Source organism: Aquarana catesbeiana, linkage group LG04 (genome assembly GCF_042186555.1).
Source record: "Aquarana catesbeiana isolate 2022-GZ linkage group LG04, ASM4218655v1, whole genome shotgun sequence".
Taxonomy (NCBI): Eukaryota; Metazoa; Chordata; class Amphibia; order Anura; family Ranidae; genus Aquarana; species Aquarana catesbeiana.
This window is the reverse complement of record NC_133327.1, coordinates 480,120,092-480,146,693: the sequence shown is the minus strand read 5'-3', so window position 1 is coordinate 480,146,693 and position 26,602 is coordinate 480,120,092. Positions and strand designations below refer to the sequence as shown.

Below are 26,602 nucleotides of genomic sequence, written 5' to 3'. Positions count from 1 at the left end.
CGGGTCAATCACGGTTGAGATCTAGTCAGTGAAGTAGTGACCCTACACCAGCTTCTGGAATGGGATCTTCTGGTCTGCGATCATCTGGATTAAATAGTGCAAGCCAGTCAGGAAAGAAAAACTTACATTAAAATGCCCATAAATGCAGCGATATCTGTGTCCATCTGCAGCCTTGTCAGTGCAGCTTTGCTCCAGTGCAGCCATGTCAGTGCAGCCTTGCCCCAGTGCCGCGATCGCCGCTGACATACACAGCCGTGTGTAAATTCAAATATGGCGCAGAGACTGCAGGGACTCGGAGCCGAGATACACATACCCGAGTATCTTCGGCTTTTCTCGGCGCCGCTCACAGTCACGCCCAGTCCCGCCCTATGATGGACATAACACAGGTCCAATGGTGGGACAGGGCGTGACTGTGAGCGGCGCCGAGAAAAGCCGAAGATACTCGGGTATGTGTATCTTGGCTCCGACGAGTCCCTGCAGTCTCGGCACCATATTTGAATTTACACACGGTTGTGTATGTCGGCGGCGATCGCGGCAATAGCCGCTATCGCTCCAATCAGAACAAAATTGGCGGGGATCGGCCTATAACACGCACCCACGATTTCCCCCTGATTTTAAGGGGAAAAACGTGCGCGTTATATGCTGATAAATACGGTAGTTCAGGAGTTGATCCGGGCGGTGATGGAGAAAAGATTGGGCTTACTTCTTAATCAGAAGATGAAGGGGGAATCCCAGCAGTATGAAGCTCCCTGTTTAGGAATGGCATCAAGGAGAGGCTTATAGAGTTACTTTCTGAGTAGAGTATTTCTGGAGAGAGCTTGAAATAGTTGTGTATGCGCCCCATCAAAGTCCTCAGGACCCGATCTCCATAGATGATCTCTTCTTTTTTAGTATATAAGTGTTCCATGGGGAACCAATGCCTAGGGTGGGATGGACCCTATCCAGTTCTAAGGGTTCCGTTGGTTCTTTTCCCAGGATCACGTTTAAAATGGCAGTCACAGTGATTTTAAGATCTGTGCCGTAGTCTCCTCCGGGAGCCCCTGTAAACAAATATTATTGTAATGAATTATATTCTACCATCAGTTGCAAATGAGCCAACTATTGAAAGTGAGCCTTAGAGGCTTATTCCAGGGCAGGAATGCGTGAGCCCTGTACATTTGTTAAGGATTCAAGACCGGATACCTTGGCATCTGTGAAGGTGGACCCTTTTAACTCTGTCATCTGGGAGTACTCAAATCTTTGCACCAAGGTTTCAAGATCAGCTTTTAGTTGGTAGGAGCTTTAGAAGGTCCAGATCAGCTATGGTAGGAAGCATCTGCATCAGTTCTCGGATGCCAGGCACTGCCAATGGGTCTGTGTGTGGGAGAGGAGCTGACAGGAGCTGCAGCCAAGTCTGACTCACCAGGGACTGGTGGCAGAAGGTGTGGAGGCTGAGCAGACAGGGTCCCCTGAGGAGAAGGAGCTGCATCAACGTTTTTGCTGAGGTCTGCACTGGCGGCACAATGTTTGGGGGCACAGGGATTGAGCTGCGCCATCATAGTGTCAGATAGGTCTGTTACACTGGTGGTCGTGCAGCACTAGGGTCCTTGGTTTGAATTCCCACCAGGACACTACTGCATGGATCCTCCATGTTCTCCCTGTGCTTACATTGGTTTCTGGAGTATTCTAGTTTTCTCCTAAACTCCAAAGACATGCTGGTAGGTTGGCTACATTCACACTGGCAGGAATCTTCTGATTCCGGCTGCGGCTGTGAACAGCTAGGTTCAGTTGCCAGCCCCTATAACTATGACAGGTTGACAGCCACCACAGCGGTGATTGCTGCTGGGTGAACACAAAGTGCGGATGACATGGAAAAAACACCAATCCTTTAACCAGTAGCCGACCAGCACGCACGCGCACCAGCGGAGATCAGATTTGCTTCAGAACCCATCAGTCTCCAGGCCCAGGCCAATGATTGCTAGCCTGGACCAGGTGATTGGTTCTGGCAAATGAGAGATTGTCTTCTGTGTAATGTAAACACAGGCAGAGGAAATGATGTCATCTCCCCTCATGGAACCCTTTTAGGTTCCAGAGAGAGGACATTTAAAACGTGAGTTGCATCAACACTACACTGTAGTACACAGTACATGTAGGCACACTTTTTACCCCCTGATCGCCCCCCAGTTAACCCTTTTACTCCCTGTCACCAAGTGCAGTTTTCAGATTTTTCACTGAACACTGTTACTGGTATCACTTGTGACACTAATCAGCGTTGGGGCAGTTAGTAGTAGGCCCAGGTGAGTCAGAGTACCCCCCATTAACCCTATAATAAAGGTTTAACCCCTTGATCAACCCCCAGTTAACCCTTTCACCCCCTGTCACCAGCGTCACTAGTATTGTGTACAGATCAATATTCTGATTGCCGTATTAGTGATGCTAGTTAGTTGGTTAGTTCCACCGTCAGTCTTTTATAGCATCAGTGTACCGCCATATATGACCTAATAAAGGTTTTAACCCCTTGATCGCCCCCCAATTAACCCTTTCACCCCGACACCAGGGTCACTAGTATAGTGTACAGATAATTTTTTCTGATCACCGTTTTAGTGTCACAGGTGACGCTAGTTCGTTTTTTATAGTGCCAGGGTACCAGCCATATATTACCTAATAAAGGTTCAACCCCCAGATCGTGCCCAGTACAGGTTTTAGCGTCAGTTAGGGTCAACATCAATCCCAGGCAGCATCAGATTAGTGCCAGTAGCGCTAACACACACACACCATACACCTCCCTTACTACTATAGTGTCTGAACGGATCAATATCTTTGATCTGATCAGAACTATATTAGCGCCCCCAGTAGTTCAGTGTTCCCAAAAGTGCAGTGTTAGCAGGATCAGCCCAGACATCAGCTAGCACCTGCGTTTAGCCCCTCCGCCAAGCCAAGCCCACCCAAGTGCAGTATCAATCGATCACTGACACAAAACACAGCACACATAACTGCAGTGTTCGCAGAGTCACGCTCAATCTCTGCAAACGCTAACAGTTTTTTTGGTAGCGATTGAAGCAGGCTCTGACAATCAGGTACTCTTTGCCTTTGAGTCATACTAGCTGTACCTATAAATTTAGAAGCCAAAATGTCCAAACAGAGGTTCACTAGTGAAGAGGCCTACACGTTGCTGAGCATGACAGATGAGAGCGCAGGGGAAGTCTTACTGTCAGATTCAGGCTCAGTATATGAACCAGTACAGAGCAGCGGCACCCTGACAAATAGCTCTGGTGACGGAGTGGTGGTCCCTGCTAAGTTCAGGTGTACCCGACCCCGTTGTTCTGTTGCTGAGGTGCAACAACCGCAGCAGTTCAAGCTGGTGTGGTGGCTAGCACAAGTAGTGTCCAGCAGCCACCAATAAGACAAAGACAGGCCCGTCGAGCCCATAGTGCCCGGCCCGCTGCATATGCCAATCCTGGTTGGGAGTCCACCACTTCTGCAGCACCTGTACTTCCCCCATTCACTGGCCAACCCGGAATTCAGGTGGATTTTACTTCACTTGATTTTTATTCGCTGTTTTTCATGGAAGATCTCTATAGATCTATTGTGGACCAAAGCAATTTGTATGCTGGTTAATTCATAGCCGCTAATCCCCAGTTGACCCTTGCCAGAGAATGGAAACCTATTACGGTTTCTGAATTTAGGATCTTTCCGGGTCTATCCCTCCTCATGGGCATAACTAAAAAAGTGAGTTGCTGTCATATTGGTCCACTAACCCAATTCACCATATGCCATGTTCTCTGCTTCCATGACCAGGGCTAGATACGAGCAGATTTTGCGGTTTATGCACTTCATGACGTCTTCGAAGTGACCCTGGATTTGATCATCTCCACAAAATTCGGCCCCTTGTAAACCACTTCAGCCAACAGTTCGCAGCCTTGTTTATTCCTGATCAAGTTGTCTGCGTTGATAAGTCCCCAATTAAGTTTTCTGGCCACTTGTCCTTCAAACAGCATCTCCCCAGCAAGCATGCCAGATACGGGGTCAAGATGTATAAGCTCTGTGACAGGGCAATAAGCTATACATATAGTTTTATGGTTTACGAGGGAAAAGATAGTCACATGGAGCCTCCCAACTGCCCAGACTACATAGGGAGCGCTGGCAAGATTGTTTGGGACTTGGTGTCACCCTTATTTGGAAAGGGGTACCACTTGTACGTGGACCATTATTACACAATTGTGTCACTTTTTAGTCACTTTTTGATTGTGGAACTGGCGCATGTGGCACAGTGTGATGTAATGGCCGGGGCTTCCCCCAACGGCTTGTAGATTCCCGACTTAGACAGGGGGAGAAAGCCTGCTTGAGATGTAATAATTTTCTCACAGTGAAGTGGAGGGATAATCGGGACACACGGAATGTTTTCGTTCTGTCCTCCATTCACGCAGATACGACTGTCCAGGTTTCAACAAGTGACTGGTGTTGAGAAGCCCCCGTGTCCACGAATACAACCTTAATATGGGAGGGGTGGACTTCAATGAACCAGTTGATGGCGCCTACTTAATTGCCTGTAGAGCCAGACGCTGGTACAAAAAAAGTGTCTGTATACCCATTTCAATTGGCTCTGCTTAACGCTTATGTGCTATACAAAGCATCAGGACGAATTGGGTCCTTCCTAAAATTCCAGGAGGAGATCATCACAGCCTTTCTGTTTCCAGATGGTGCTGTGCCCCAACTTCACAATGTAAATGCAGTGAGCCGGCTGCATGAGAGGCACTTCCCAGAAGTCCTCTGTGATACCCCTAGCCAAAGAACACCCCAACAAAGATGTTGTGTCTGTAGGAAACGCGGATACAGGCGTGACACCCGCTTTTCTTGTCCCGCCTTTCCTGGCCAACCTGGTTTTCTGCATCAGTGAATGTTTCTGTCACTACCACACAGTAGTGGAGTATTAGCGTAGGGTACAGCACTGAACAGTCCTAGGGCACACTTTCACAGGGTCTCCAAAGATGCATTTTTAGAGACCCAAACCTGGAACCTTTACAGTTATGCCCCGTACACACGGTCGGACTTTGTTCGGACATTCCGACAACAAAATCCTAGGATTTTTTCTGACGGATGTTGGCTCAAACTTGTCTTGCATACACACGGTCACACAAAGTTGTCGGAAAATCCGATCGTTCTAAACGCGGTGACGTAAAACACGTACGTCGGGACTATAAACGGGGCAGTGGCTAATAGCTTTCATCTCTTTATCTATTCTGAGCATGCGTGGCACTTTGTCCGTCGGATTTGTGTACACACGATCGGAATTTCCGACAACGGATTTTGTTGTCGGAAAATGTTATCTCCTGCTCTCCAACTTTGTGTGTCGGAAAATCCGATGGAAAATGTCCGATGGAGCCCACACACGCCATGGTCGGAATTTCCGACAACACGCTCCGATCGGACATTTTCCATCGGAAAATCCGACCGTGTGTACGGGGCATTACAGTTACAAATAAAAGTGTAAAAAAAAAATATATATATATATATAGATATATATATATATATATCTATATATATATATATATATATATATCTATAAAAATTATATAGTTGTCATTTTCTTGTTCTCTCTCTATTGTTCTGCTCTGTTGTACTGTATTTTATGCTTAACTGCAATGTTTTATTGTTACTATGTTTTTTTTTTATCAGGTTTGCTTTGCAAGTATGTACCGTATGTTTCGGACCATAAAACGCACTTTTTTCCCCCAAAAATATAGGGGAAAATGTCTCTGCATCTTATGGAGCGACTATACACCAGGCACCGACTCCCGCCATGGCTGGCACCGCCCCCCACCGCAGCCGCAATGCTAGTACTGGAAGAGAGGCCAGAGAGTGGAGGACAGAAATCCCAAGCCCCCGCGAGTGCCAGGCGATCTCGGCAATGGTCAGGCTGCATTTCTGGCAATGGTCAGGCTGCATTTCTGGCAATGGTCAGGCTGAAATTTATTGGCACTGGTAAGTCTGCATTTCTTTGGCACAGGTCAGACTGTATTTCATGGGCACTGGTAAATAATAGGATTTTTATAACAGCTTACCTGTAAAATCCTTTTCTTTGAAGTACATCATGGGAAACAGAGCCATAGTAGTTACTAAGTGTGTTATAGGCCACCTTCAGGTGATGGACACTGTAACGCCCTAAATTAAAAAGTGCACTCCCTATATAACCCCTCCTACTGGTGGGAGTACCTCAGTTTTGTAGCAAAGCAATACACGTGTATACCAAAGAAGGGAAGGACCTGTGTCCCGTGATGTACTTCAAAGAAAAAGATTTTACAGGTAAGCTGTTATAAAAATCCCATTTTCTTATAGTACATCACGGGACACAGAGCCATAGTAGTTACTATGTTAGATGTACCATAGCAATGCCAACTGAAGGGAGACACAACAAAAGTAGGGCACCAAGAGACTAGAGGACTCATACTGCAGCCTGCAGTACACTGCGCGATATCCTCATGGTCTTTTACATCTATGATAAGAAATATGCAAAGAATTACAGGTGATATCAACATTTGCCTTGTTCCTTATATGCTCTTTTTCTAGCTAAAATGGCGCTGACTTATTGTTTATGTAACCTGCTTATTTCCGACTAACCCCTAAAACAATACTTAAAAGAACTAGCAAAAGTTTACCATATTAGGAAATATTGTAAAAGGCACACTGAATTTTGGCAATAATTTTGAATTTTGGCAATAAAGCTGACAATGCACCATGAGTCATCAGTGTGCCTTAGCCAATGGCAGCTTGCCAAATACTGCTATAAAATGACATGTGTAAAAGGGTTCCTGTGTGACTCTGCATGAACAGAGTTCACCCCTATGTATCGATACGTTTGTAATAAATCTGTCTTCTAATCAACATGACCGGAGTTGACTGATCAGTGAGAGAATGGAATTTTACAGACATTATGGTCCTTTCGAGGCGGAAGTAAGGATTAGGTGGTGGATCGAACGGTTCCGTCCAAAATATCAGTGAGTATCAGACTCCCTCTCGCCGAGACCTAGGTCCTCCCACTCAAGTTAAGTGGTAAAAAGAGGCTGGTCGGCGCCGGGATCCACACCTGACTAATACTCCTGGACTTCTGATCCAGTCCTCCGGGTCTGTGAAAGGTAAGACAGATCTTTTCTTTTCTCTTCTACTCGAGGTGATTTGGGTTTTTATTAAGTATGCCGGCACTGTAGTTGATCGTATAAGATCTAGATGACACAGGGGCCGAAGACAGAGGCACCGAAGGTACCGAAAGATGATAGATGATTGATAATTGTTGTGAGTAGTGACTACAAGTAATCTGGATAGATTACAGAGAGTCACAATGGCCATTTCAGGTTTTTTTTTCTGAGTGGTGGTTGGGACAAAAGAGGAAGTGAATGTATGAGCAGGAATCAATCTAACTTGCTCAGAAACACTTCCCCCATAGATCGATTGTTTTTCTCTCAAAAGCAATATTTCCTGCACTGTTCCTTTTGCTGCATTTGTTAAATCATGAGACTAACTATCACTAACTATCAACTTTCCTCCTCATGTTTAACCTTACTGCTAATTTTATAACTTCACTGAACAACATTACTGCAGTGACGGGTTATACCCATTTTTTGATTCTCCCCAGAGTGTGGGGAGTCTTGATATTTTGGCTTTTCTTATATTCTCTGATCAGAAGACTAATAATACTGTTTGTTTTGACCAACTGCACTTTGTAGTATATAAGGTAAAGGTATAAGTTGTTTTTATATGTATATATATGTGTGTGTGTGTGTGGATGTGTATATATATGTATATATTTCCTGTTTGGAGAGTTTGGTCTTTGTTTGCTGTTTTATATAGATTTTGCCAAAGTTCGAGAGTAGAGTTACCAGTCTTGTATTCTAAACTCAAAGGGAAAAAAAACAGACATGAGGAATAGTTTCTGTAAAAGAATGTCTTGTGCCTTATGCTGCTGTTGTGTTCCTAATGCACCATTAGAAAGAGATAAGAAATGTACGCATAGCAGATAACCAAAGTCTGTTAAATATTGTGCTAAGTGGGAAAGGAAGTTGGGATTCAATGGTAAACGAACTGTGAAAGGGTGTCAGGAGTTGGTGGATAAGCTTGTATTGTTAGGACCCAAAGATAAAAAAAAAAAAAAAAAAGTATGGATTAGAAATGGCGGAATACTGGTTTGAGCACGCTAGAATTAGAGTAGAAGGAAGGAGAACAAAAGAGAAATGCCAAGCCCAACTGCCCCTAGTGGACAAAGAGGTAGACAAAATGGTCAGCCCCTAACTATGACTGTTTTTAGACCATGAGTGACGTGCAGAAGGCTACCGAACATATTAAATATCCTAAGTTTGGGGCCCCAGAAATCATTGAAAATATGGAAGGTCTCAGGAACAGTTATAGGCTAAACGGGGTCGAAGTGGAAAGGGCCTTAAGGAGGGTTCTAGGATCAGATTGGGCATCAGTAAAGGGAAATTGGGACCCCTGTGTAGCCACAGTATCCCCTCAACAAAGAGGGGAACCACTGGCCCTTGATAGCCAAGATTTGACAGACAGATTGACTGCCTTCTATCAGAGATGCAATCTCCGATGGGTATAACAAACTGACTGGCAAGAGATTAATATGACTGTACAGGAAGACAAGGAAAGTGTCAGTGATTATCTAAATAAACTACCAGAAGTTTTTAAAGTGTTCTCTGGGCTCCCCGAAGCTGAGGATGTGAATAGCGCATATCAGCAACAGCTAAAGATAGCTTTTGTTAATGGATTAAAACAGGATCATAAGGATTACATTGTTAAAAACATGGTTACTTACCGAACTGCATCAGTTTTAGATGTTTTGCAATATGTTAAGCATTCGGAGAAGTATTTGAAAGCGATGGAAAAAAAAAAAAAGTGAAAGTAAAGTTTTTTGTGCAAGGTGATGAAGGAGATACCCCCTTAAGAAGGAAGCAGAGGAGGGTATAGCCCCTGCAATACCCCTCTTTTTCCTGTTAAGAAGGCTCCGCCTTCCACAGGCTGGAGAATGGTACAGGATTTACAAACTGTTAACCAGGCAATTATACCAAGGGCATGAGGTAAATAAAACTAAACTCCAGTTGTGGCAACAGCAGGTCAAATACTTGGGGTACAATATCTCAAAAGAAGGTCGACACCTGGATGAGGAGAGAATTTGAGCCCTCCTCCAGGTGCTGAAGCTAGAAACAAAGAAACAAATGATGTCGTTTTTGGGCATGACAAATTTTTGTAGAGCTTGTTTTCCCGGGTATTCAATACTGACTGTGCCCAGTTGGTCCATGCCATACATGGGAACCCTATGGCCCCAAAGGACGCTATAAAATGGAGTGAGGAAACAGACAGCCTTTACTGACCTAAAACAAGTCCTTTCTAGCTCATCAATACTAGCCTTACCAAACTATGACAAACCTTTTGAACAAACAGTAGACTCAAGGGAAGGTCACATGACATTAGTACTTACACAGTCACATGGCGGGCGTCAGAGGCCAATTGCTTACTATTCTACAAAACTAGACAGTGTAACTAGAGCATTTCCACCCTGTGTGCAGGCAGTGGTAGCTGCAGCGGAAGCAGTTAAGGCCTCTGCATCTATAGTGCTATATCACCCGCTGATACTCAAAGTACCACATGCAGTATCTGTTATCCTTTTACAATAAAAGATATCACATTTGAGCCCAGCACGACACCTTTCCTGTATGACAATACTTTTGACACAACCTCACTTAACAATACAGAGATGTACTACATTAAACCTATCCACACATGACACTTTTTGTTGATGGCTCCAGTACGAAAAATCCAGATGGCACAAGTGTAACTGGATATGCAGAAGTGACAGAGGATAAAATCTTGGAAGCTAGGCCATTACCAAAACATTATTCAGCACAAGTAGCAGAACTTGTAGCACTGACAGGAGCATGCATACTATCAGAAGGAAAATCTGTAACCATACACACTGACAGTCAATATGCATTTTCAACAGTACATGTTTTTGCACAACAATGGAAAAACAGGGGGATGGTCACCTCCAGTGGTAAGCCAATTTCACACACTGACTTCATTCTAGAACTCCTAGATGCAATACAGTTACCAAAAGAGCTTGCAATCTGCAAATGTCAAGCACACACAAAACATACAGAGCTCATCTCGGAAGGAAATAAAAGGGCAGATGAAGAGGCTAAAATAGCGGCACAAGAAACACATCAAATAATGACAGAACAGGAAATCACAGAGATAGATCATACAGTCCTTACTGATATGCAGCAGAATGTATCCCCTGGGGTGAAGCAATATTGGAAAACAAAAGGTTGCACAATAATAGATAACATCTACACATCACCTGAAGGAAAGCTGGTATTGCCAAAATCCTTATTTGGGTATGCAGCAGTATTGACACATGGAGTAACTCATGTGTCAAACAGGGGGATGACTGAGATGTTAAATAAGGTATGTACAGCCTATGGCTTCACTAACTGCTAAAAAAAAAACACTTTTTGCTCTCAATAGATTATATGTGCAAGATGCAATGCTCAGGGAGGCATAAGACCACGGAAAGGGAAGTTCTCCACACCGCAATATCCATTCCAACACATTTGCATGGATTTTATTGAATTAGACAAATGTGAAAGGAAGAAATATTGTTTGGTAATCATTGATGCATTGACCAAATGGGTAGAGATATTCCCCACAGGAAGTGCTGACGCCTTAACAGTATCCAAAGCCTTACTAAAAGATATCATTCCACGATTTGGGATACCAGAGAAGATTTATAGTGATAATGGTCCACATTTTGGAAATCAGATCATAAAACACCTAACAGAAGTGATGGGTATAGAAGTAAAGAATCACTGTGCATATCACCCTCAGTCAGCAGGGCTCGTAGAAAGACATAATGGGATATTAAAGAGCAAGCTAAAAAAGGCTATGGAAGAGACAGGGAAAAATTGGATGTACTGTCTCCCACTAGCTATTTTAAGCATGCACATCACCCCCACTAAAGAGCGGATGAGTCCATTTGAAATGATGTATGGTAGACCTTATAAAATACCTTTATTATCAAATGAAATCCACACAGAGGAAGTGGAGAGAACCTTAGCAGAATACATGTCAAGGTTATTAAAACAGAAACAAATTAACCAAGAGTGTTCCATTCCAGAAGGAGAGCCCATAGGAGGAGACAAAGTACAAATCAGAGACTGGGTCCTCATCAAGGTGATCAGAAAGAAGCATTGGCACTCCCCTAAGTGGGACGGGCCATATCAAGTACTCCTTACTACTCCCACTGCAGTAAGAATTGCTGAAAGGACTATCTGGATTCACCAATCCCACTGTAAAAAAGTAAACATAGGCAGAGTAGGGACAGAAAGACTGAAGGAGGGGGAAAGTACAACTACAAAGGGAGACAGATAAAAGGTACGCTTGTCTCAACCTTGGTGAAGGAAAGGCCCTATTTAGGCCCCCCTCACTTCAGATAGGATGGTAGGGATTTTGTTCCTCGTGGGAGTATTGGTGACTCTAGGAGAGGCCTCTATACAGGGAGGTAGGAGACACGGGAGGATAGTGGAACCAATCAATTGGGAAGAGACAGGAAGAGCACTGAACCTCACCTTTGTTGAAGGAACCACCGGTACTATACAGGTGGATTTCTGCCAGATGACAGATTGTGGAGATAAGGTAGAAGCAAGCAAGTTGACCTGGGCAGACAAATATGTGTGCTACGGCTGGAACTACCGGGTGTACTACTTGTAAACCACACCAGGGATGCAGGGAACAAGAAAGAATTAGATAATGAGGACAGACTTAAGTATAGGTATTAGGACCCACAGTGAGATTCACCAATCTCACAGTGGAAGAAGCTATAACATTAGAAATAGGATACCAGGATAAGAATGAATGGCTTGAATGGTTAATCTATACTGCTAACATCCTTAAAAAAAAAAAAAAGAGAACGGCTTGGTCTGTGTAGGGGCCCGACCCCAGCTGGCTACAGTGCCTTTTCCCTTAAATAACAATACAAATCCAGATGGTGTAGGGTGTATGCTAAAGCTATATAAAAAAACATACAAACCTGACACCAACACTCCCTGTCACATGTTAAGTTTGTTGTTTCCCCAGGTTCAGAGACCTCAGATACCCTCTGCTGTCACGGCATACCCTGGCAACTTTACTTGTTTTGCACTTCCGGGGAATGAGAGTGGCACGGATTTGGGGTCTTTACCGGATGACTACTGCATGGAGAGGATTAACAAAATTGTAGAGGGAGACGACTGGGTTGAGCACGACATCCAGAGGGCGGACGTCTGGTGGCTATGCGGAGATAAAAGGCTCAGAGCGAGAATCCCAGCCAATTCCCGAGGGGATTGTGCACTGGTACAGCTGCCAATGCCTCTGCACTTACTGTCAGAGTCCCCTTGGAAGAAGGGTCACCAGAGGAGCAGAAGGGACACCTCTCCTGCAGGGTCTTTTGACCCCCAGATCTACATAGATGAGATTGGGGTTCTGCGTGGAGTGCCGAGCGAGTTTAGGGCTAGGAACCAAGTGGCAGCTGGATTTGAGTCTCTTCTCTGGTGGGTGACAGTAAACAAAAATGTTGACTGGATTAACTTTATATACTATAACCAACAAAGGTTTGTAAACCACACCAGGGATGCAGTTAAGGGATTGGCAGAGCAATTAGCCCCTACCTCTCTGACGGCATGGCAGTATAGGTTGGCATTAGATATCGTCCTAGCAGAAAGAGGAGGGGTCTGTAAAATGTTTGGCGGTATGTGTTGCACCTTTATTCCTAACAATTACAGCTCCTGGACGAACAGTGACTAGAGCCCTCGAAGGATTGACAGCTTTATCGAATGAATTAGAGGAAAACGCGGGTATTAATGATCCATTCACAAATTGGCTTGAAGGTTGGTTTGGGAAATGGATTGGACTTGCCACCTCATGTTTGATCTCTATTGTCGTGGTTTTAGCCATCTTAGTCATTTGTGGATGTTGTTGTATTCCTTGTATTTGAGGACTCTCTCAAAGATTAATTGAGACAATTATGACCAGGATAATGTACCACACAGTTCCCCAAGGAGACGATATCTATGATGATGCAAGTACTCCTCTTAATGAAGTAAGGTCTGAAAACCCAGTTGTGGAACGGAGCTGAACTGAAGTAATACATTGAGAAAGCAAATATAGATATCAGAGGAGGGAATAATAAGAAATATGCAAAGAATTACAGGTGATATCGACATTTGCCTTGTTCCTTATATGCTCTTTTTCTAGCTAAAATGGCGCTGACTTATTGTTTATGTAACCTGCTTATTTCCGACTAACGCCTAAAACAATACTTAAAAGAGCTAGCAAAAGTTTACCATATTAGGAGTTATTGTGAAAGGCACACTGAATTTTGGCAATAAAGCTGACAATGCACCATGAGTCATCAGTGTGCCTTAGCCAATGGCAGCTTGCCAAATACTGCTATAAAATGACATGTGTAAAAGGGTTCCTGTGTGACTCTGCATGGAACTCCTTGCTGTGAACAGAGTTCACCCCTATGTATCGATACATTTGTAATAAATCTGTCTTTCTAATCAACATGACCAGAGTTGACTGATCAGTGAGAGAATGGAATTTTACAGACAATCTACTTGATAGAATCTGGTAAATGTATGGACTGAAGATCAAGTTGCGGCCTTGCAGATCTGAGCCATGGAGGCTTGGTGATGCACTGCCCAAGAAGCATTAACAGCCCTGGAGAAGTGCACTTTAATATGAACAATCACTTGACAAATCCATTTAGAAAGAGTAGATTTCGACGCTGCCTGACCTCTTTTAGGACCGTCTGGCAACACAACAAAACATCTGCTTTATGAATCAGAGCAGACACTTTCAATAGACTTTGACCGCTCTCACCACATCAAGAGAATGTAGTGACCTTTCTTCCACAGAACGAGGTTCTGGAAAAAATTAAGAATAACCTGGTTTAAATGAAAAAACAATACTTCCTTCAGTAGGAATTCAGGATGAGGCTGCAATACAACCTCATCCTTATGAATAAACCAATATGGCTCTTTACAAGAAAGAGTACCCAACTCTGATACTCTTCCTGCAGAAGATATGGCAACCAAGAAAATTATTTTTCCTTGTCAAGAGGACCAAGGGAAAATCTCGTATTGGCTCAAAAGGCTGCTTCTGTAAAGCCGACAGGACTAAATTTAAGTCCCAAGGGTTCAGGGGTGACGTGATTGGAGGATAAATCCACGTTACCCCCTGAATAAAGTTATGAACCAGAGAGAGTGAAACAAGTGGTCATTGAAAAAACATGGATAAAGCCGACATCTGGCCTTGATAGTACTTAAGGCCAGCTTCATTTCTAATCCTATCTGTAGGAATTCAAGGATCCTACCTATGACATATTTCCTGGGGTGCCAACCCCTGCATTCACACCAGGAGACATATGCCTTCCAGGTTCTATAGTATATGACTCCGGAGGCCGGCTTCCTAGCATTAACCAAGTAGAAACTACTGGAGCTAACAGCCTACGATCTTTTTTAGTCCCAATAGCCAAAACGCTAAATTTAGCGTTTGTAAGGTAGGATGGAATACCGGACCTTGCGAGAGAAGGTCTGGCCATAGCGGTAGAGTCCAAGGGTCCCCTACTGCCATTTTTACAATCTCGGAGATCTCCTGGGCCACAAGAATCACCTCTTTCCCTTCTTGCTTGAACCAGCGAGAAGGCGCGGAAGTAGCAGTACAGGAGGGAACCCATATATCAGTGAAAAACTGATCCCACGGAAAAACCAAGGCATCTGTTCCATATGCCATCGGATCCCTTGTTGATCTTGTTGAACCTGGATGCAAACAGATCCAAGTCCGGAACTCCCCATTTTTGGCATATTGACAGAAAAATTTCGAGGTGAAGGGACCATTCTCCAGGGAACAATTGTTGCCGACTCAAAGTAGTCCGCCTGCCAATTCTTTATCCCTGGAATGAAATTGCTGATAGGCAAGGAATGTTGTTTTCCCAAGATAGAATATGATTTACCTCTCTCGGGGCTGCATGACTTCTCGTGCCCCCTTGGTGGGTGATTGATATAGGACACAGCTGTGGCATTGTCAGATTGGATCCTGACAGGACAATTCCGTAGTCTGAGCGTCTAGGCCTCCAGGGCCAGGCGTACTGCCCGAATATCTAGAATATTGATAGGCAAGGTCATCTGTGATTTGGACCATTTCCCTTAGACAGGGCTCCCCAGCCCAGAAGGCTGGCATCTGTTGTTACCACCTTCCAGGTAACTGGTAGAAAGGATTTTCCTTTTTGAAGAACCTTGGATATCAACCACCAATTGAGGCTCTGACGCACTTTGTGGGATAAATGCATTGGGAAGTCCAGAGCTTGGACCTTCTTGTTCCAAGTTGACGGGATACTGTTTTGCAGCAGTCTTGAATGAAACTGCGCATAAGAAACGGCCTCAAAAGAAGCCACCATCTTTCCCAACAATTTCATGCAAAGTCGAATAGAATGATTCTTCTTTGTTTTGATCAACTGAATCAGTTCCCTTATGGAACCGATCCTTTCCTGGGGCAAAAACACCCTCTTCTGAGCTGTATCTATGATTAGCCCCAAGTACTGCAACCAACTTGATGGTTTTAAGGAGGATTTTTCTAGGTTGAGAATCCAACCTAGGTATTCCAGGTAGCTGACTGCGGTGACCAAACTCTGGTTTTAAGCGGGCTACCAACTAATCCATAAAGAGTAGATCATTTAAGTAGGCTAGTATAGTTAAACCTTAAGCCCCTAACCTGGTTAAAGGAGGAGCCCGGAACTTTGTAAACACTCGAGGTGCAGTAGCTAGACCAAAGGCAGAGCTACCAACTGGAAATGAAGATTTTCTACCTTGAAGCGTAGAAATTTCTGGTGAACGGGGAAAATCGGCACATGGAGAAAAGCATCCTTGATGTCGATTGACGCCAGAAGTTCTCCCACTTGTAGGATGGAGACTACTGATCGAATTGACCCCATGCGAAAAGAACGGTTATTCAAAAAACGTTTTAGATCTTTGAGATCTAAAATGGGTCTGACATCCCCGTTTGGTTTTGGAACCGTGAAAAGGTTTGAATAAAAATCCTTGCTCTTCCTAGGGGATCACCGATATCACTCTTTGAGACAAGAGATGATCCAAAGCTAGAAAGAGAGACTTAGTTTTCACTGGATCTCTGGAAACGTCTAATCTTAGAAAATGCGGAGACGGGAACCCTCGGAACTCTAGTTTGTAACCTATAGATATTGAGGAAGCCACCCATCTGTCTTGACATTGTTCCTGCCAGAACCTTGAAAACTGTAGAAGCCTTCCCCCCACTTGAGCGAGCGGGGGTGCCCCTTCATAAAGAGGCTTTAGTATTTTGTTTTGTGGGTTTACTCCTCCAGGTCCTCTTTTGGCCCTGGGACTGACCCTGAGGTTTACCTCTTGAACCTGACGGTGGAGGCCATCATGACTGCCTGGAGGCTGATGCCCCTAGCACTGGAGAAGAAGCACGTTTTAAAAGAAAAAATGCTTAAACTTATTTTTAACCAGTAAAAGGGAACTTTTTCTATTAGAAATTCTTTGGATATACCCTATCCAGATCATCTCCAAATAACTGTTCACCATAAAATTGGAAACTGGCCAAGAGCTTTTGCATGGCACTTTGGCTGACCAATTTTTCAACCATAGTATTCTACGCACATGTACTAGCCCTCGCATAAGCCATGAGGCCTAAAGAATAGAATCGTTTATAGCATCTACTGTTAAACACAATGCTTCTGATATCCTGACTAAAGCTTGGGCCTGCTGATCAGGAATAACCTCCATAAACTGGTCCTTTAAGGACTGATATACTCTGATTGCTGCCAGCGCAAGCTTAACCTGCGAGCGAAATATAGCTTTTAAAAAGGAATTCCAACTTCTTATCTGTTGGATCCTTTAGCATATGATTATTGTCTACTGGACAAGTCAGTTACAAAGGATATAGCAGCGTCAACTGCTGGAAATCCCCATTTCTTATAGAACTCTTCCTCCATAGGATAAAGTATTGAAAACTTTTTTGGAGGAAAAAAATGTTTATCTGGGTGCTCCCACTCAGAATACATAGGCTTGTTTAAGCCATGAATGGATAGGAAAAGCATAAACAGATTGAGGAGGCTTTAGTGAACCCAAACCAGAAGTGGGCTTATCGATTGACTGTGCTTATTGGCAGTAAAAATGTGGAGCGGACCAGTTCAGTGAGAGACTGTACCAACAACCTTTCCTGCGAACCTGACACTTCCGTATCAGGTTCTTCGGAAGAAGAGACATCAGCCTCTTCCTAGTCCTTTAAAAGAAATTTGTCATCTCTTGCTCCATGTTCCTCAGTAAGAGGGTCTTGAGCAATGGACGGGGACCTGCTATGCTTAGTCCCGCTCTGAGATGTGATTAAGCATCAATCTTTTGCTTCAAACTTAAAATGGTTGAAGAAAAAAAACCTTCTTGGTAATATACATAGAGGCTGCAGTGTTTAAGAGCAGCTGCAACACTTGCCCCTCCTGATGGCTCACTCTGACCAGCCATATTACTCTCAGGGGAGGGTGCCATCTTTACTGGGATGGATCTAAGCTTCCGTGTTACTTATAAAAGTCTTTCTAGAGCCCTTTTTTTTAACCCCCCTTCTGAGCATAGCCTGATGCACAAAGCAGAGGTACTATCAGAAGGAATGCATCCACTGCTTGAGCAATAGTTCAGCTCTATCACTGCTATTAATGCTCAGCCTGATGCAGTAGTAAATGTGTCAAAAGGAATGCCTGTGTCACCAAACTCTTATATGCAAACAAAACATCTGTTTTACCTTTGCTTTTGTCTTCTCCGCAGCTTGCAACACCACACATGTTGCCTTTTAAAACACATACCTTCCCGCGCTGGAGGACGCCAACGCTGCGCTAAGCCCTGCCCCCCGCATTGCCTACGGCCCTTCCTCTCTTCTTTTTTTGGAAAAAAAGAGGTGCGAACGGCACACACAAAATATAGCAGTGCAGCGCTCAATACAGGTCAGATGTATACACATAAAATGTACATATTAAACGTACATAAATAAAACGCATGAGGCAAAGTCCCAAAAAGTATATCTTAGTCCGAGGAGATCAAAAGCTGCCCACTTGCAGAAGGGGGATCCCTCAGTTGGCAAGGAAAGGGTGCAGTGATAGGATAAGATTGTATTCGTTGTGAACCTCCACCAAGGGTCTAGGCTGCTCACCTTATTGAGTGGACCTTCTGCGTTAACAGCAAGGTCACTCATGCATTCCCTTCCACAGGGTAGATTATGGAGATAGGGGTCCACAGGCAGTATCCCAAATTCAGTCTCATCGGTTGATATACAGTATATCATGTTAAAAACAAAAATAACAGGACATAGTGCTCTCCATACGAAAAGGTATAAAATTTATTAAATAAGAAAAATATTACTCACAAAGCAAGCACTGTTTCCCAGTGCAGGAGTATACAGCATAAAATGAACCAGATGGGTGGCTGTACTGACATCACAGAGCCCCTCGCACGCGTATCGTCCGTGTGGACTTCCTCAGCGAATCTGTTGGGGGGCCTGTGTGTCAGCTCTATCTAATCCTGGTTCCACATACAATTCATGATGATACTGGAAACCCTGCCCACTCTCCAATAATACACAGGCGAATGGACTTAACTACTAAGTAGTAGAGAATCAGGAGCGGCTACAAATCTAATAGGGCACAAGCAAGCTGAATACACTGATAACTTACTGATAGGCAGCCACCATTCCTCCCATGTTATGAGCTAAAGCATTTCCAGGTCAAATCCTTATCTTCCAATAGCAGTGAACACTGCTGTGTCCTGAAAGACAGCCCGCCCCAATTTCCGGGTCAAAAAAAAAATAAGCCTACGGCACCTGGTATTCCCAGGCAGTCTCCCATCCAGGTACTAACCAGGCCCCACCCTGCTTAGCCTCCGAGATCAGACAAGATCGGGCGCTTTCAGGGTGATGTGGCTGTAAGCAAATCCATCTCGTTCAATGGCAGCTAACGCTGCTGCGTCCTGGGAAGAAGCCCGCCCTCTAAAGGGGCGTTCGTATGGAGATGGGGATGGGGTTCGGGAGCACAACAAACTGCCCCTTTCATACACGTCGCTCACAGACTAAGTGAACGGCAACAGGGAGCGCAGACGCAATGCGCGCTCCACCCCTCCCTTCCACGTCAGCCCCTGGACAGATCGAGATGCAAACTCCAGTCTCCTTGGCAACGACATGAAATCGCTCCCAAGAGCGCCTCCTTCATTCCTCTGGCCTGTCAGCGTGGGTAATAACAACATTCACCCACAATGGCAAGCAGGCTAACATAAAATTTGCAACTAATCAGAGACATAGGGAGCAGAAACAAGGCTAACGTTAATAAAAAAAATAATTAAAATAAAGTAAAAATTATTATAAAAATAATGTAATATAGTTATAAAGCTAAGAGGAGGGAGGCTACTCTGGCTTTTGCCACGGGTAAAAACTACAAAATCAAGGATTTGATTACGTGCAACACTGCCGGGGTGGTGTATATGTTGCAATGTGAGTGTGGCTACCAATATGTGGGTAGGACTTCTAGGCCCCTCCATGTAAGAGTCGGAGAACATGTTAACAACATTAAACGAGGACTCCACACACACAATGTCTCCAAGCACTTCCGACATTTCCATAACCGCAGCCCTGCGGGGCTGAAGTTCTGGGGAATAGAGAAGGTAACAGAGCACTGGAGGGGTGGGAATTTCATACGGCAGCTCAGTCGACGAGAATCTTTTTGGGTATTTGAGACAAAGGTTGGGGTCCCTTTAGGGTTGAACGTTGAGCTTGACCTTAATTGTTTTATTTCAGACCGTTAGTTTATGTTGGTTTCTAGCCCCTTACCATTTAGAATATTGGTCCATAATGTAGCGATGGGAGCGATTTCATGTCGTTGCCAAGGAGACTGGAGTTTGCATCTCGATCTGTCCAGGGGCTGACTTGGAAGGGAGGGGCGGAGCGCGCATTGCGTCTGCGCTCCCTGTTGCCGTTCACTTAGTCTGTGAGCGATGTGTATGAAAGGGGCGGTTTGTTTGTTGTGCTCCCGAACCCCATCCCCGTCTCCATACGGACGCCCCTTTAGAGAGCGGGCTTCTTCCCAGGACACAGCAGCGTTAGCTGCCATTGAACGAGATGGAATTGCCTACAGCCACATCACCCTGAAAGCGCCCGATCTTGTCTGATCTCGGAGGCTAAGCAGGGTGGGGCCTGGTTAGTACCTGAATGGGAGACCGCCTGGGAATACCAGGTGCCGTAGGCTTAATTTTTTTTTTTTTTTTTTTTGACCCGGAAATTGGGGCGGGCTGTCTTTCAGGACACAGCAGTGTTCACTGCTATTGGAAGATAAGGATTTGACCTGGAAATGCTTTAGCTCATAACATGGGAGGAATGGTGGCTGCCTATCAGTAAGTTATCAGTGTATTCAGCTTGCTTGTGCCCTATTAGATTTGTAGCCGCTCCTGATTCTCTACTACTTAGTAGTTAAGTCCATTCGCCTGTGTATTATTGGAGAGTGGGCAGGGTTTCCAGTATCATCATGAATTGTATGTGGAACCAGGATTAGATATAAGAGCTGACACACAGGCCCCCCAACAGATTCGCCGAGGAAGTCCACACGGACGATACGCATGCGAGGGGCTCTGTGATGTCAGTACAGCCACCCATCTGGTTCATTTTATGCTGTATACTCCTGCACTGGGAAACAGTGCTTGCTTTGTGAGTAATATTTTTCTTATTTAATAAATTTTATACCTTTTCGTATGGAGAGCACTATGTCCTGTTATTTTTGTTTTTAACATGATATACTGTATATCAACCGATGAGACTGAATTTGGGATACTGCCTGTGGACCCCTATCTCCATAATCTACCCCGTGGAAGGGAATGCATGAGTGACCTTGCTGTTAACGCAGAAGGTCCACTCAATAAGGTGAGCAGCCTAGACCCTTGGTGGAGGTTCACATTGGTGGTGATACAACGAATACAATCTTATCCTATCACTGCACCCTTTCTATGCCAACTGAGGGATCCCCCTTCTACAAGTGGGCAGCTTTTGATCTCCTCGGACTAAGATATACTTTTTGGGACTTTGCCTCATGCATTTTATCTATGTACGTTTAATATGTAAATTTTATGTGTATACATCTGACCTGTATTGAGGGCTGCACTGCTATATTTTGTGTATGTCTTTTTAGGTTTTGTATATTGACCTACAGTGTCCAGCTTCTGAGTTTTAGTAATTAGGCTTTGCGCTGTTTCTTCTGTTTAGGTGCGAACGGCACGCCGCTCGGAGGCTTCCAGAACCCCCCTCGCCATTTCTGCCTCCCTCCCTTGTTCCCATAGGATCAGGAGCCCACGCTGGCGCGAGAAGAAGCTTTCTTTGAAAAAAAAAAAGAAAACTTTTTCCCACGCGAGTGCGGGCTTCTGATCCTATGGGATCAAGGGAGGGAGGCAGAAATGGCGAGGGGGGCTCTGGAAGCCGCCGAGTGGCGTGCCATTTGCGCCGTTTTTTTATTTCAAAATTTGCAGCGCTCTTTTCCCACTGAAGAGAGGAAGAAAACCAGCACAGGGGGACATCTGGTGGGGAGAGGGAACCCCCCCAGACTTACTGGAGGTCTGTTGTTTGCCCGGAGGAGGAAGCATCTGCAGCTTTCAAGACACAGCGTGGGCTCTCTGAGAAGCAGAAGACTGAGTGCTAAATACAGCCCCCAGTGGTGACACATAGGCATGACAGCATTTACTAAATTAAAGGAGATATTCATAAGAAATTTTTTTTTTAATTTCTTAGAAAACTCCACTTACCTTTCCCGTTGCAGGGTTTTCTGTGGTAAACCAACAGACCCAATCTTCACCCTTCATGGTTGGTTCCGTTAAACCTTCAGAAGCTGGGGATCCTCGAGGAAACCCACAATCCTGGACCTGTAATAGCACCACTGCCAGTAAAAACTTTATGGCCTTAATACAAAAAAGTAGGGGCGTGGCCTGACCTGGCATGGAGATGGAAGCCTAATCCCCCAGCTCCTGCCGCCACAGGAGTACCCTGACTAACTTTGGAGGAATTCAGACCCCAAACGACTCACAAATTATGGGTACTGCCTCCCGGAATTCTTCGGCATCCAGATCCCGCTCCCCTCAGGAATTAAACGGGGGGTTAAACCACAATATTCCGGAGATGTTCCTCTCTCATAGAGGGAACATGGCGTCTTCCCGCCACGGATCGACCCACATGCAGTCCCTGCCTTCGCCTCCGATGGTACAAACGCTGTCTCCGCAGTCAAACTCTCAAACTCACGGAGCCGGTATCAAGCTTTCCCCACAGCCTCATCTCAATATGCAGGACCTACGGGCGATTGCGGACGACAAAGGATACCCTCTCCGCCGCCATATCGGGGCTCAGATTGGATATACGCTCCTTGACTGACAGAGTCCTCATCGTTGAAAAGGCCGCAGACCGCCATGAATCGATTTTATGCAAAGCAGCCACCCGGATTGACTCCCATACACTGCAGATGAGGGACATGCAGCGCCATTTAGAAGACCTCGATAACAGAGGCCGGGGCCACAATCTCCGGATCCGAGGCCTGCCAGAAACGATCGAGGGAGACAGTATGCCCCCCTGCTGTGATTAGCCTCTTCAACAATCTCCTCAGCAGACCGCCGCAAACACTAGTCGCAATGGAAAGAATCCATCGGGCACTGAAACCCAAAGGCAGAGAGACAGACCCGCCACAAGACATCATCTGCTGCATCATTGATTATAAAATCAAGGAAAAGATACTCTGACAAGCGAGGTGCAGAACACAGATTTTACATGAAGGGCATATTGTACAGATATACCAAGATCTGTCTGGAATCACTCTGCAGCACTGTCGGGACCTGAAGCCCCTACTGGACACCCTCCCCTCGAAAGGCATCCAGTACAAATGGAAATACCCTTTCTGCCTGTCAGCCTCCACGATGGGCCGCACGGCCCTTCTGAAAGTGCCAGAAGACCTGCCGCACTTCTGCGGTGACTTGGGAATTTCACTTGTTGGTGTGCCAAACTGGTACGCTGAATTCCGCCGCACAGTCGCCAGGAAATCCGCTTAACAGGAAGAACCAATGGAGGCCCAAGGAACTCGGTACCGCAGGAGAAGATCCCCGTCGGCCCTCCGGCATCCCATCGGCCCTCGTCCTGGATACCCAGATGTCAGTCCTACCGATTCCCCGCGTTCCAGAAGGGCTCGCAGGGACCGTTAACCAATTCCAGGTACTCAAAGAGCTCGCTCACGCTATTCTAGTTTGCCATATCTGACCTGTCTTCATTTTGTTCCTCACAGTTAATAGTTTTTGTTTTTACTTTGTTTTTTAATTACATTGGCCATCAAGCCTGACTTTCTTCTTTTACAGCACTTGCTGAAGGTACTCAACTCCCCTCTCACACAACCTCAGTGATGCCTCGGGCGCAGATCACATACACTTGTCTTGACAGTGTGCCTCCCCGCCCACTCTCCTCTCTGCCCGGCAACATCCCTCCGCTGTGGATACTACAAGACCCACAACGCACCACGACACAGAGGCCGCCCTCTATAGAACTTAATGCATGCTCCGCCCCGTCGCTTCTGACGCATCAACTGCAACCCAGCACGCTTCACAGACCGCGGATTTACAACTACCCTACCATGCATGTGACATGGGCTTTCTCCCGCAGAACACTTCCATCGCCCTCATCATTGGATCCTTGCCTTGAGACTGCCACTGAACCCAGGGCTCAGATTTGCATAAATGGGCTCTTTGAACGCTGCTCATCTCTGCTGGTCAGCTCCTACTCCAAACTCTCGATCCTTGTCGGACCCGCATCCGTCTAGTGCTGATCTTTGGGCCGACTCACCTATCTGTCATTTAACTGAGCCGACTGCCGTATCTCATTGTTTCCTCCTACTACAGAAGAGCGGAGAAGAGTCCTGGGCCGTGCACCAACGCGTCTACCACTTCAACAGCCAGCAAGTTTTTTTTTTTTTAATCTTTCTGACCTGGATCCCCCACTCAACTCAGCTGCTTGCGGCCTTCTGATGCACCCCCGAATCGGAGGAACCAGCTATGCTGGATGCTATCACACAGGCACGGCTTTGAGTTTGGGTGTGGGTCCCAGCTCACTACTTAAGCGCGCCCGCATCAGGGCTTCATCGTATCTATAACTTGCCTACCTATAGCACTTGTGTAGCAAGAGTAATACAAGAGTATTACGTGTTATGTTTACTTACATTATTTTTTTTGCATATTCCTCCTTTAAGATACTACATGACCCTGTGGCGGCGGACCGTTTTGTATACACACTCCTCCTCCACCGCTTTGGTTTTAAACCAACCCCCACACGGTCACCTTATTTGGTGCAGTTACCACCTGACAGGTGCCCACCTTGTACACGCACCGTATCCTACCGATCTAGTGTACATATAGAGGCAGGTGGACACTCTCCTCCACACCTCATCGGTAGCTCCCGGTGTCCCTCTTGGCCCCTTCCAGCAAACCTCAAAAGTAATAACATAACCTAGCTCACCTTTCTTCTTCTCATCCCTTCTTCTCCTCCTCTCACCACATGGCTAGCCCCGCAGACTCCCGATCGACTCTACGCGATACGCGCCCAGCCTTACAGACACTTACACTTCACTCGATCAACATTCAAGGCCTCAATACTCCCGAGAAACGGTGAAAACTTCCAGACTCCTTGCAACGAACAAAAACGCACATAGCCATTATAAAAGAGACACATTTCAGATCAGATTCTATCCCTAAACTACAGAATAATTACTTCCCCACAGTGTACCATGCCCCCAATGCAGAGGCAAAATCCAAAGGTGTTTCCATCCTGATTTCCAAACATTGCCCCCTTCAGGTCACTGAGGTTATAAAGGACCCACAGGGCAGATTCCTGTTCCTCAAGGGCAACCTTCACCAAAGACCCATCACCATAGCTAATATCTATGCCCCCAATTCTCACCAAGTATCTTTCTTTCGATCCACCCTCCAACAACTCATAGGCTTCCAATTGGGGACCTTGATTGTCGGAGGTGACTTAAACGTAGCATTAAATCCCTCTATGGACACCTCTAACGGTGCCTCCTCTCTCACCTATAGAACTCTTCGAGCGATCAAACTGCAATTTACAACGTTACTGCTCCACGATACCTGGCGCACACTCCATTCCACTGTGAAGGATTTTACCTTCTCCTCTGCCCCACACAGTAAATATTCCAGGATCGACCACTTTTTCCTTTCACAAAATGATCTATCCCACCTTACAAAAGCCTCAATCGACCCCATGGTGCTTTCGGACCATAACCCCATCTCCATGACAATAACCTTACCGACGACCCAATCCAGATCCAATATTTGGAGGCTTGACAACTCCCTCCTGACTGACCCTGCTAATATACAACAGATAGCCACAAGCCTCTCACATTACTTCACAGATAATACGTCCGAAGACGTTGCTGCCACCACATGGCCCGCACACAAATGTGTCATCAGAGGAAAACTCATCTCCCTAGCCGCTAACCGCTCTAAAGCTACACAAGCTCGTATCAACAAACTTATCACGCGCATCAGTACACTAGAACGTACCCATAAAGCTTCACTAGCTGTTTCCACATTAGCCGAACTCACACAGGCTAGGGAGGAACTTCTCAAGGAAATTAATAATAAACTGAAACGCAAATTTGCTCTATCCCAAAAAATGTTTTACGAATTTAGCAACAAAGTGGGTAAATTTCTAGCAAGGGCAATACAAGCCAAGAAAGCCTCCCTTGTTATTCACAAACTCAAAACACCCTCTGGTGAAACTCTAGCTACTACAGAAGACATCTCTGACCAATTCCTCCGCTACTTCTCTAATTTATACAATCTCCCTCCAACACGGCCCTCCAAAACTACCCTCCAGCGCACTTCATTTCTCTCAGACTTCCTCGATAAATACGGCCCACCTCCAATCACCCCATCTGAATCTTCGACCGCCCACTCTCAACCGCTGAGATCCTAACAGCCCTAAACAGATGAAACCAGGCAAAAGCCCGGGCCCGGACGGCCTGACAGTTAGTTACTACAAATCCTTCCCGGAAATCCTCCTTCCCAACCTTACCCGAGCGTTCAACGATCTCTCAGCCTCTGCCACAACAAGTAGAGACATCCTTGAAGCCCATATTACCCTCATCCCCAAACAGGACAAAGATCCAACCATAGTCTCCAATTATCGTCCGATATCTCTCCTCAACGTAGACGTAAAGCTATATGCTAAGGCACTGGCTAACCGTATCTTACCCCTATTGCCCAAATTAATTTCTCTGGACCAGGTCGGTTTCGTCCCCGGCAGGGAGGCCAGGGATAACACGGTTAAGGCTCTAAATATTCACCACTGGCTTGCCAAAACCTCTACTCAGGGCTTTTTTCTCTCCCTGGATGATGAGAAGGCGTTCAAAAGGGTGGCTTGGGACTACATGGAAGCTACACTACGCGTAATGGGCTTTCCACCCCACATGCTTCAAATGATCCTGGCCTTGTAC

General features: G+C 45.5%; 1 protein-coding gene, 1 non-coding gene and 1 pseudogene across 5 annotated transcripts in view; 1 reads left to right on the top strand and 2 right to left on the bottom strand.

The window, feature by feature from the left end:
• Positions 1 to 26,602, bottom strand: part of MTR (5-methyltetrahydrofolate-homocysteine methyltransferase) — a 1,497,716-nt gene that overhangs the window by 347,945 nt on the left and 1,123,169 nt on the right. The gene's annotated exons all lie outside the window — the stretch shown is intronic.
• Positions 18,901 to 19,019, bottom strand: LOC141141740 (5S ribosomal RNA; annotated as a pseudogene).
• Positions 20,208 to 20,326, top strand: LOC141141698 (5S ribosomal RNA). The gene has a single exon (XR_012244193.1). It is a non-coding gene; the product is annotated as a 5S ribosomal RNA (ribosomal RNA).